Here is a 13,749-nt window from a genome sequence, read left to right as displayed (position 1 = left end):
GTTTTATCACTGATGAATCTTCTCCTCTGAAGCTGGGAGTCAGGGGCTTAGACTCAGGTATTTGTGTATGGTAGTGTGAGTGGGGTTTCTGGTGGGCAAGTAACAAGAGAGGTGATGACTTATTGGTGATAAAGACCAATGAGGGAAAAAAAGCCAAGCAATACCTAAAATGAGCTAATGGTCAAAGATGAATGAATGCTACATGGGATGAAGGCTAGATGGAGGCAAAGGTCTCATGAATACTTCACTGTATCTTCCTGGAGTTTATATTAACTTGCCTGGAGTTTGAGAGGCACTGGATTTTGGAATAAACTAAGGTAAATTTTACAAAGAAAACTTGACAACACTTCACAAGAAGAAGAAATAAGCCTTGAGTCAGTCTTCTTTTGATAAAACTAAAGAATGCACAGAGGTCAACTGACTTTCTTGGCCAGATGCCTTTCTTGTATACATACTTCAGATCAGGGAGCAGGAAGTTAAAGGAGAAAATTTAAAATATATCAAACACTTTGGGGACATATGGAAAGCATAACTTACTCTGCATGTAGAGGACTGGATATAGAAAAATTAGCTCTGTAGTTAAGACTGATTTTTGGGAAATTTGAACAGTGGAATGGGATTACTTTTCACCCAGAGAGACAGCTTATGCATAGATACGGAACTGTCCAGATTTCCTTTATAGAAATATTTTTTGTGTGTGCATAGAGATACATAACCATAATTAAAATAATGCTTTTAACCCTTCTATCAATTCTGACAGGCTGGTCATTTTGCAATTATTTTAATAAATGGATACAAATTTATTAGTCTGAGAAAACACTGATATTTTACAGTCTGGGAGGCCAGATGTCTGAAATAGGTTTAGCTAGACTAAAATCAAGTTTTGATTTGTGGCTTTAGTTCTTTTCAAGAGTCTAGTGAAGAATGTATTTCCTTGTCTCTTCTAGCCTACTTAGGCTGCTACCTGCATTCCTTGATTGAAAAACAAATTCAGTTTATTTTTATCAGATAGATAGATAGGTAGGTAGGGTCCCTCTGGTTTACGGCATTGTCAAGGACTGGATGACACATTGGTCCTCGGGTATACAAACCCTGTGCTCTAACACACCGAGCTATCTATGTCCTGGCCAGTGCTCTACTTCATAAAAACCAGTATCACAGCACCTTCAAACAACTTCTCTGTCTTCTGCTTCTATTGTCACACCGTTTGCTCTGACTCTTCAGCCTCTCTCTTCTGGATCTAGCAGGGAAGTCTAGGGATTTGATCTTCCTACTTTGAGACCCTAAATTATAGTTACAACATCCCTTCCACATACAGAGTAACATAATTCAAAGGTTACAGTGATTGTTACGAGACCATGGACATCTTTATGGCAGTTGCTTAGTGATTCAGAGTAGATATTATTCTACTTCATGGAGGAGGAAATAGAGACTTGGTGTTTCAGTGATTTTCCTGAAGCCATGTTGGTAGAGATGAAACATGAATTAGAGTCTAGTTTGTCTGAATAGTGATAGTAATAACAAAACTATAATTAAAATAAAAACTTCTCTAGCCATAAGTAATTCATTAAAACATTTTTATAGAGGTACTACATAAACAGGTACATGCATATAATTTTTCTGTGACCACTGTAAGAAAGTAGTTAAACCTAATGGAATAAAAGAATAGAAATAATTTCATCATTGGATGGAGCTTGAAGGAATCATATTAAGTGAGATAAGCCAAAATGAGAAGGATGAGTACTAGAAGAAATCACTCATAGATGGAACTTAAGAAACAGGGACAGAAAAGTGTATTGCACCAAAGCGTGAGACATGGGGAGGCTGGGGAATGGAATAGTTTGGGGGAGTGCTTCGGGGGTCTGATGCAGGTGGAAAATGTCGTAAGTCGAGGGTGAGAAGGTTTTGCAGACGCCTATTATGGGGAGATGAGAAGTTGTACCCATGTGTCAACAACTCTACTTTTATCATCTATTAACATTCCCCCAGTCAAGTAAACAAACAAAACCCTCCACAGAAATACATTTCTCACAATTTTGTAGGTCAGAATTCCAAAATCATTGTCACTGGTACAAAATCAAGGTATGGGGGCGGGACAGGGAGCGGGGAGTTTGGTGGCACACCTGGTAGACCGCACGTGCTACAAAAGCAAGGTGTCAGAGTAACAGTGCAGCCAAGGGTTGAATCGAACCCATGTGCCCCACTCCCAGCCTGGGAGCCTGGGAACAGATACAAGCCCATCTACACATCTGGGAAACAAGGGAAGATGATTTACCTGAAAGGAGCCTGCCTCCCAACACAGCTGAAACTAGGAAACCTGGGAGTCTTTAAAAAGGGGCGAGAAAGACACTGCAGGACTGGAGGGCAGGGGATGGGTAGTTCTGAAGCAACTTTGAATTTCTCCTCCTCTGTGGGAGACCATGGTTATTTTATTATCATTATTTTTTATTTATTTTTAATTTTTTGAGATAGACAGGCATAAAGGCAGAGAGAGAGAGAGTGAGAGAGAGAGAGAGAGAGAGAGAGAGAGAGACAGAGAGAAAGAGTCAGTCCACAGAACCAAAGCTTCCCTCAATACAGAGGGAGTTGGGTTTGAACCTGGGTCGATTACGTGGCAAAGCAGCACACTATCCAAGTGAGCTATTTCACCAGAACTACCATGCTTATTTTAATAAGTCCTTTTTTTTATTAGCACAATAGATTGTGAACTTTTGTGAGTGGCAGCCAAGTGTAGTAACAAGCCTATTCTGGCCGGTTCTGCTTCCTCAGAAGCAGTGCCTTTCTCTCTAGGGAATGAAGCCCTAGAGAATGAAGCCCATTCTTTGCCTGTCCCACCATCTGGTGGCTGCTGACCTCCTCATCTGTGGCCATGCTACCCTCATCTCTGCCTCATGGTCTCTCTGTGTCTAAACTCCCTCCCCATTCTTTTTTAGTTAATTATTTTTCTCTAGGTGGTCATTATTACCTAAGAATTTGTAATTTTGAGTTTTACATTCCAGGGAATTATAACTTTGAGATTTTCATGGCAGTATTTCTTTTTAAAAAAAATTCTATTAGTGATTTAATATTGATTTACAAAATTATAAGACAATAAGGGCATAATTCCATACCTTTCCCACCACCAGAATACTGTGTCCCCATTCCCTGCAATGGAAATTGCATTAGTTTTCCCAAGATCACATATACAGGCTGACTATTATTTCTATATCCATCTATATTTCTATGTATTTGCCCATTTCCCCCTTATGGTTCTGCCTTCTCTTCCTTTCTAAGTCACACCTACGCCTATTACAACTTCTGAATACCCTTCCTTTTATTCTTTTCTCTGGATCCTGATGGAATTAGAGTTCAGAGCCCTCTGGTCACTTTCCCCTAACATTTCTACCTCTCTGGGAGTATGGGCCAAAATTCTCTATGGGGTACAGAAAGTGGAAGATCTGGCTTCTTTAATTGCTTCTCTGTAGATCAGTTCATACTCCTAACCTGTTTCTGTCTTTCCCTAGTACTTAATTCATACTTTCACAAATTTACAAATTTAACCAGAGCACTGGTTCAGCCTTGGCTGATGGTGATGCTGGGGATTGAACCTGGGACATCAGAGTCTCAGGTATGAAAAGTTTTTGCATAGCCATTATGCTATTACTCTTTCCCCCTCTGTGTCTCTTCTACAAGGACACCTGTGGTAGTATTTAGTGCCCAACTGGGTAAGGTCAGATGTGTTTCCCATCTCCAGATTCATAACTTGATCACACAGGCACCTCCCTTTCCAAATAAGGGAGTATTGCCAGACTTCAGATACAAGAGATGGATGCATCCTCACTCAGCATTCTTCTGAGAAACAGAAATAGAAGACTGTCCCCCCACATCCACCCCAGTCATTTAAATAATGTGACAGCTGGTTAGGCTGAAATCTGGAGGTCAGGCAGACAGGCTACAAGCACAGAAAGGAGTTTACCCTGTGATCTTGAGGCAGAAGATCTTCTTTGGGAAACCTCTTTTTTTGTTTGTGTGTTTGCTTATTTTATTTTTTTCTGAAGAAAACCGACTGATTGGGAAATGCTCAGAGCCCACATTATTGAGGGTAATCTCCTTTAACACCAATATTTGGGTTGGCAAAATAGCTCAGTTGGATAGTGTGCTGCTTTGCCATGTGTAAGATCCAGGTTTGAGCCTGACTGCCACTGTATCGAAGACAGCTTTGTGGTATGGTCCCTTTCAGTTTCTATCTTTCTGACACTATCATAAATAAAACAAACTAGCAATTAGGATACTAACCATGTTTACAAAATACCATCACAGCATCTAGTAGACTAGTGCTTGGTTAAATGACGGAGTAACTCAGCTTAGCCTTCTTCTTCTTCTAGCGTTTGCCCTTCTTCCGTAGCCAGTCAACAGCATGAGGTTGAGCCTGATGTAAAGTTTCGAGACCTCCTTTGAATCTGGAGAGGTGGCAGTCGTTGACTATGTGGGTCATAGTCTGTCTGTAGCCACAGGGGCAGTTTGGGTCGTCTCTGGCTCCCCAGCGATGGAACATAGCGGCGCACCGGCCATGGCCTGTTCGATAGCGATTGAGGAGGGCCCAATCATAACGTGCTAGATCAAAGCCGGGTTGACACTTGCAGGGGTCTGGGATGAGGTGTTTGTTCTTTACTTCAGCTGACTGCCAGCTCTGTTTCCAAGAGAGCTTAGCCAAGTTTGTACGATGGATCATGAGATACATGTTTCTGATGGCACTATTTACTTCATTATGCCATGTTATACAAATGGAGATTGGGGGCTGGGTGGTGGTGCACCTGGGTGAGCACACATGATTCAATGCATAAGGACCTATGTTCGAGGCCCGGTTCCTACCTGCAAGGCAAAAGCTTTGCAAGTGGTAAAGCAGTTGCAGGTGTCTCTCTCCCTCTTACAATTCCCTTCCCTCTCATTTCTGACTGTCTCTATCTAATAAATAAATAAAGATATTAACAATTAAAAAAGAGATTCATATAATAGAAGAATAAAAGCCCCTTCCTTTATCATTTTTGTAACCAGCGCCCTGCTCAGTTTTGGCTACTAAAGTTCTTGGAGTCCAAGCCCAGTAGCACTCAGTGAGTCAGTCATGTGTGCTGCCCTCCATCTTCCCAGCTCAGGAAAATATGTCTCCCCTCCAGAAGGAACCACTGCTCACTGTTTGGTATTTATAACTACAAATTTTCTCCATGTATTAATAATAGATAGGGCTGTACACATATCTACCTTATAGAACCAGCTGGAATTGCTTCACAATATTATGTTCCACCAATCTTTCTATATCCATACAGATAGGCCTACTTCAATTTTTCAAACCACTGCATAAGATGTCCAAGGACTGGGGAGTCTGGCTGTAGCACAGCGGGTTAAGCGCAGGTAGCGCAAAGCACAAGGACCAGCATAAGGATCCCGGTTCGAACCCCGGCTCCCCACCTGCAGGGGAGTCGCTTCACAGGCGGTGAAGCAGGTCTGCAGGTGTCTATCTTTCTCTCCTCCTTTCTGTCTTCCCCTCCTCTCTCCATTTCTCTCTGTCCTATCCAACAACTACAACAACAATAAAAAACAACAAGGGCAACAAAAAGGAATAAATAAAATAAATATTTTTAAAAAAGATGTCCAAGGACTGAATATACCATTGCACATTTAACTATATTCCTTAGTGTGAGTATATTTTAATTGAAAAATTGCAATTTTTATTATAGTGCACAATCCTTGATCATATATCTAAGTGTAATCACATCTCCAAGAGATACACTTAGAAGTAGAATTGCTAGGTTGAATGGAATTGACATTTAAAGTTCGATAATAGATTTCTGTAAAGCATACAGTGATTTGCGTCTGCATAAACAAAAAGAAAACCCACTTTACACAGTCTTTACATGGGAGTCATATAGTTTTAACATTTAAAATCTGATGAGCGACGAGTGATACAGTGTTATTCCATTAGTTTACTTTTTTTAAAGAGAAAGAGAGTGCAATTAACTACATTTTTCTCAGGCATTTTGATGTCATCTTGATTCCTTATCTATGATCTGTCCTTACCAGTCCTTTGCTGATTATCTGTGGCTGTGCCTTTCTCTTACTGATTTTTAGGAGTGCTTTTTTTTTTAAGAGATGTAGTTTGTCTCTTATACAAATTACAGATATTTTTACCTATGCTCACTTGCTTATGAACTGTGTTTTGTGTCATGAGTGTTCTTTTTATCATTAAAAATATTTATTCGTGGGGCCAGGTGGTGTCTCACCTGGTTGAGCTAACATTAACATGTTAGCTCATGATGTGCAAGGACCTGGGTAGAGCCCTCTGTCCCCACCTGCAGGGGGAAAGCTTTGTGAGTGGTGAAGCAGTGCTGCAGGTGTCTCTGTTTCTCTCTCCTCTGCCTACCCTCTCCCCTTTCAATTTATGCCTGTCTCTAGCCAATAAATAAAGATAATAAAAAATATGCATTACTTTTAGGACAACGGGGGAAAGAGAGACAGAGACAAGAGACCAGAGAATAGTTCAGCTCTGACGGCAATACTTGGGACTGAACCTGAGACTTCTGGGGCTGCAGACATTTAAGTCTAGTGTGCTACTGTAGTTTATCTCCCTGACTCTCATGTATTTATGTATTTATTTATTTACTAAAGTATTGCTCAGCTTTGGCTTAAGGTGGCTCCAGGGATTGAGCCTCAGGACTTTGGAGCCTGAGGCATGAAAGCCTTTTGTCTAATGACTGTGCTGTCTTAGACTCCTCAAGGATGTTTAAAATCTGCAGATATTTTGATGAATTGACTCTGTCAATATTTTCCTCTATTACTACCTTGTTTCTTTCTTAGGAAGGTTTTTTTTTTTTTTTTTTTTTTACCTATTTTGTATTAGGCTGTAATTGATTAGAAAGAAATATACATATCTGTAAATATCTGTCTGTCTACTTATCTCTCTCTATTTTTTCAGAATTTATATTTGATTTTATCATGTTAGTAGGCCCAGACAACTATACAGTGATCTGAGAGTTGACTGTACTTACAATTTTTCCAGGGACTGAATAAAATTCAAGAGGTTTTACAGAACTGAACTCTTTTGATATTTTTATTTTTTTAAGTAACTTCTCCATGCTTATTACCCAGATGTCATTTTAATTATTTTCCCCCTCTGGAAGAACCAGAAGCTAGTTTATTCAGTTTCATATTTCCCACCCCATAATTCAGAGTTACAGCCTTTTTGCTTAAAGCACGAGATCAGTAGCTGAACTGACAGTTTAACTTGCAGCTCCACTCCAGTGACAGAACTGTTTCCCAGTCTCTCTTGGTGTTACCTGATATGTTGACTTTTTTTTTTTGGGGGGGGGAAGGATTCATGGTTTACAGTAAATAATAGTTTCTGATATGATACATGGATAAATTTATCAATTTTATGTGAAACACTCTCACTTCCATCCTAGGTCCTCCTACCACCATACAGCAGGACCTGAATGCCACCCTCCTGCTCCCCACTTGAGTTCTTTACTTTGGTGCAATTAAACAAACCCAGTCCAAGATCTTCCTTGTGTTTCCTCTTTCTGTTATTATTTCTCAACTTTTGCCCATGAGTGAGATCATCCCATATTCCCCCTTCTCTTTCTGGTTTCTCTCACTTAACATGATTCCAGAGGCTTATGTGGGACTTTTTATTCTCTGCCATTTTGTTGGTGGACAACTATCCCTGTAGTTTCATCTATCATAGTAAGACTCCAACTTGGAGATAAGATCTGACATGGCAATTAAGTCTTCTTCTTCTTATTATTATTATTAACAACACTTGGTATTTCACATTGCAGAAACTGCCCCTAATCAATGCCTCATCATTAAATGACAGGATTGTCAATGACACCTCTCCCAAGTCTCCAGAAAGTCTAAATATAAATGGTGTCCCATAGGCTAGTGTAATGAGACTCCCTACTGGTTTGCAATTGAGTGCTCACCTGTTTCTTTGATGCTCTGCCTATTTCAGAATGAATCTCACAATACTTTTATATTTAACACTGAAGTAATTGACACACACCCTCTACAGATGTTTATTTTCATAAATTCTCTTCATGTTGCCCGTGGCCCCAAAGACTGGCAAATTTAGACTTCCATGAAGAATTTTAGTCCTTTAAATTTTGTTGTGTGTTGAACCTATCAAAGAATGAATGTTTTTTTTAAAATTTATTTTTAAAATGTATTTACTAGCTAGAGACAGAGAAAAAAATCGAGAGGGAAGGGAGAGAGAGAGAAGGGAAAGAGCAAGAGAGATACTTGCAGACCTGCTTCACCACTCATGAAGCTACTCCTCTGCAGGTCGGGAGCGGGGGCTTGAACCCGGGTCCTTATGTGTGGTGATATGTGTGCTTAAACAAGTGTGCCACTCCCTGGCTCCCTATATGCAAACATCTTATGACCTTGTGGAGGGATGGAACCCTCAGACGGAAACAAACAGTTGTGGCTAGACTATGAAATATTTTCAATCATATCATCTTTTTTGTTATTCCTATTTGTTACCTTAGGAAGAGAGGAAGGATGATATTTTCTTTAAAAATTTTATTTATTTATTTATTTAAGAAAGGAGACATTAACAAAATCATAGGATGGCGGGGGGGGGGTGCAGCTCCACACAATTCCCGCCACCCAATCTCTATATCCCGTCCCCTCCCCACTAGCTTTCCCATTCTCTATCCCTATGGGAGCATGGACCCAGGGTCGTTGTGGGTAGGATGCTATTTTCACTGCCAACTTGTGAAGAAGAAAATCAGGATGCAGAGGGAAGTTAGATGGTTTGTCCTAGCTGGATAGAAGACATGAGGGAAGGGGTAGGTTTACTGGCTCCATGTCTATGACCCCTCAAATACATTTGCACACCTGTGTGAAGGGATCACTTCCTCCCTCCAATGGCTCCCCATAAGAGGTGTTGTATTTTCCCAGATGTTTTACAGGTCCCTGTCACTGTGCAGAAAACTGGCTATGTCAAATCATGATGAATAATAATCTTTTCAGTAGTTTTTATATGTTTACCAATAATTGGGCATTATAATAGTTTTACTGGTAACTGGATGTAATCATGATTTAATATAATGATTAAACACAGACATACATGACAATAAAGCACATTTTTCAGTGTAGTACTTATTGTGCCAGTGAATTCTCAGAGGCCCAGCCAGTACCTGGTCATTTTTTCTAGGTCTGTCCATTTCTTCTTCACCAGTGACTATGATTGCTTCCCTTTGGGTTCTTTTTGTTAGAAAGTGAACTACCTGAGATGAAATTAGAGTGTACTATAAAAGGAAAGGTCTCACCCAAGTAATGAAGCTGAAGGGTTGTCATTCCACACGTGAAGTCTCTGGATACACTCTGAGGTGAAGCATGTTGAGATGGCAATCGTTGCTTTGGTTAGGTTGTGATCGGCGGATGCAATATTATTTGGTATGGATTGGGAGATGCATACGGGAAAGTGAGCCCTATCCAAGGGTGCCAGGACTGGGGGAAGTAGGGGCTCTATAGTGAAGATGTGAGGTTCCTGCTGTCTTAGGGTTCAAAAAGACAATCAATAGTTAATATTATCATCACATTATTTGTTAATTGGGTTAACTTTGAAAAGTCCCTTTGTTATGGTTTGCTCTTGTTGTTATCTGTGTGACAAGATCTCTCACTGCAAGACATTTTGTTATTTTTGCTGTAGTCATCAGGGCTTTACTGCTCCAGGCTCATTTTCTCAAATAGAAAGAGGGACAGAGGAATGGAGGGTGGGGTGGAAGAAGAGAACCACAGCACTGAAGCTTCCACCAGTGAGGTCATAGTCCTGGTTAAGCAAAGCAGACCCTCTTCCCAGTGAGCTATCTTGTGGGTCATGAAGGGACCATTTCTGTAAATGTCATGGTGGTGAAAACCTAATGGAAAGGCAAGATCCACTCTGTTCATCTTTTTTCATGCTGTTTAAATGGTTTACTCCAAAACAGGCAGTAAATCATGTAGTTCATTCTTTGCTAGACCAAAGAGTTATTTATCAGCCACACAGGATAAGACTTGTAAGAGAAATACAAAGGACTTCATTCACAGCTGGTGGACATGAATTGTTACATAACAAGATTTTCTGTTTTTATCACTCCCCAGTTTTTCTCTTCAGCTAGTGTTTTCTAGCTGTGTTTTTCTCTCATTGTGCATCATTTTACCTTTGAGGGAACCAGTTGTCTACTATTAAAACCACAATTTCTCTGCATCTCTCACTGAATAGAAATCAAATTCTTTCTTTAATTAAAAAAATTATCTTTATTTGATAGACACAGGCAGAAATTGAGAGGAAGGGGGATGCAGAGAGGGACACAGAGGGGGCCGGATAGTGATGCATTGGGTTAAGCGCACATAGTGGTGAAGCACACATAATATGAAGTCCAAGGACGTGCAAGGATCTGGGCTTGAGTCTGCAGTTCCCCACCTGCAAGGGATTGCCTCACAAGTGGTGAAGCAGGTCTACAAGTGTCTGTCTTTCTCTCCTCCTCTCTATCTCCCTCAGCCCCCTTGATTTCTCTCTGTACTATCTAAAAAGAAAAAAGAAAAGAAAAAAAGGCTGCCAGGAGCAGTGGATTCATTATAGTGCTAACACTAAGCCCCAGTGATAACCCTTGAGGCAAATGAGAGAGAGAGAGAGAGAGAGAGAGAGAGAGAGAGAGAGGGAGAGAGAGAGAGAGATTTGTAGCCCTGCTTCACCACTTGTGAAGCTTTCTCCCTGCAGATGGGGACCGGGGCTTGAACAGAAGTCCTTGGGCATTTTAACATGTGCATTCTACCAGGTGCACCACCACCTGCCCTCCCTTGTCCCCCCACCTGTTTTTGATAGAGGGTAAGAGACAAAGAGAGTGAGAAAGGGAGACTGAAAGGAGAGACACCTGCAGCACTGTTCCACCACTCATGCAGCTTCACCCTGCTCATGGGAATGGATGCACCACCACTTGGCCCTGGCAATCAGACTCTTTAAAATCTCACGATATAGCTGGAGGTGGGGATAGGAGGGAAGTAGTTAAGTAAATTCTAAGTATTACTTCTTTTTGCCCCTCTATCCTTTTGGTAACACTAATGTCTCTCCTCATATCCATGACCTTTATTTTTTTCCTCCTTCAAACTCTATGTCAGAAGAATTTGGTGTGAGTTTGTCTCAGTTGCCTGTGGACATAGCATCTTTAATACACGCTAGATTGCCTTTGTGGGATTATGTGATTCCCCCCACCTTCTCCCCACTTAATGGAACTGCAAATAATGTGCCCTGTTTCCCTCACAACAGGGGTAGACTCGTAGTGGACAAGTAGAACTTTTTGCAACTTGAAATAGATGTTGGATTTTTCTCCTTTTACCATGATAGACACAAGGGATTTTGAGAAGATGTGGTTGCTGCTGTGTGAAGATTAAGAATATAATAGTGTGTACTAGGGCTGGTTGGTGGTGCTCCTGGTTCAGTGCATCTGTTCCCATGCATAAGGACCTGGGTGCAAGGCCCTGGTCCCTACTTGCAAGGGGAAAGCTTCACAAGCAGTGAAGTAGGTCTGCAGGTGTCTCTCTTTCTCCCTCCCTTCTTCCCTCTTAATTTCTCTTCGTCCTGCCAGATAAAATAAAGTTTAAAAAATAAAACATTTAATTATTTAATAGAAATAAAAGGGAGTAGATAGCACAATAATTATAAAAAGAGGCTCTCATTTCAGAGGCTCCAAAGTTCCATGTTTAATACCTCATGCCAACATAAACCTGAGATGAGCAGTGCTCTGGAAAAATAATAATATTGATAATATTAAGTCTGCGCCTTGGGGCCCTGGTTTGAGCCACTGCACCATGCAGGTTCACCATGCATGATGCCTCAGAGCTCCATGAATGATGGAGTGGCACCACCTTAAATCAGAGAAGTAGTGCTCTGGTAAGGGGGAGGAGGAAGGGAGGGAGAGAGAGAAGCGGGGAGGAGAGTACTATACACAACTGAAAAGTTGTCTAGTCGTTTCTGCTATACATACTGATAACTTTTCAAAAATATTCTGAAATTTTGTCCCTTGAGTCAAATTTCCCACAGGTATACATACATGAGACTGGCTACTTTGAGACTGTGAGATTATTGTTACTGAATTACTTTACAAGACAAAAAGGGGGACCAAAGCAGCAGAGAGAAGGGACAATGTCCAACCTCTTGTCATCTCCCCACCAGGATAACTATTTGATCCAACATTGTTCCTGAAATTACTTTAGTAGGGAAAGGGGACTTAATTATGCCTGCCACAGAACAGTCATTTCTTTAAAGTCATTTCTTTAAAATGATTGCCTTCATTCAGTCCAATTGTGGCTTACATCATTTTGTCATCTTATTGCTTTTTCTTAAACTGAAAATAGTATTTTTATATCAGCGTTTTGCATGATAACTTTTGGTGTTATTCACAGCACTGAGAACAGAGTAACAGACATGCTACAACTTTAACTGTCGTGTGGTCTACGTCAGAGGTATTGTATGAACGCCTACACTAACATTACTATCGGTCTGTGCTTCTATGGTGACTTTCTATAGAGTGATGCATTTTATGACAGCTTTAAGGAAGCAGTCATTTATGTAGGCTACCATTTCTGGGTTTTCAATATAACTGCAACACAGGGAATATGAAGTCAAAGTTTTAGATGGGTTGTGTCACTTTGATAATGAGAATGATTTGGAATCATGAGTATTTGGTGGGGGAAATCATCCTTGCTATGTAAAATAGAAATTAAGTGCTCTGGCTTCTGAGAAGTACAAGTATGACTAGACCCTAAAAAGAAGAGGTAGGCGACTTATATTGGGATCTCAGTAGGATGATATTAATTTTAATCCTTGTGAGAATATGTGCAGATTCTATCTGACAATTAGTCCTTTGCTCTGAAGATTGAAGAACATAATTTTTTCCCATACACCTAGTGATCAGTTGGGCTCACATCCAATTTTAGTCAAAGAAGAAACTAATTGATAAATCTAATGCATCCTAGTTATCATGTCTTGAATGAAGTCTTTAAAGTTTGTTTAATTTAAATTTTTAGATTTGCTGTGTGTGTGTGTGTGTGTGTGTGTGTGTGTGTGTGTGTGTGTGTGAGAGAGAGAGAGAGAGAGAGAATGAAAGAGAGAGCCAGAGCATCATTCCAACACCGGGATACCCAGGATTGCACTTGGAATCTCATGCTTGAGAGTCTAATATTTCATCTACTCTACCACCTCCTGGGCCTAAATGATGTTTTTTTTCATGGATATTTTAAATATTTTGATTGTGGTGATAGTTTCATAAATGTTTGTATAAGTTCAAATTCATCAAGATGTATACATTAAATATGTACAAATTTCTGCATCTCAATAAAGCTAAAATGTGTTTTCAAGAATATATATATACGGCTCAGCATTGATTCATGGTGGTATAAAGGATTAAACTTGAAACTTCAAAAGGCAAGAAAGTCTTCTTCATAACATTATGTTATTTCTCCAGCCCCTGAGGACATACTGTAAATATCTTTAACTAGTATTCAGTTACAAAATAGTCTCTTGATTATATGGAAGCACTTATGGATAGAAACATAACATTTCTGAAGATTCTCATAATGATTTGGTTATATACTTATAAATAGTATCAGACTCACAAAATCATGAAATTGATAACCATAATAGAAAGCTACTGACTGGATATTATCTCAGATCTCTATTATTTTGGTGTCTATGTAATTTCGGGGAAGTTACTAAACATCTCTGAGACCCAA

The sequence above is a fragment of the Erinaceus europaeus genome, chromosome 14, assembly GCF_950295315.1.
Source record: "Erinaceus europaeus chromosome 14, mEriEur2.1, whole genome shotgun sequence".
Classification (NCBI taxonomy): Eukaryota; Metazoa; Chordata; class Mammalia; order Eulipotyphla; family Erinaceidae; genus Erinaceus; species Erinaceus europaeus.
Note: the sequence above shows the minus strand (reverse complement) of the source record.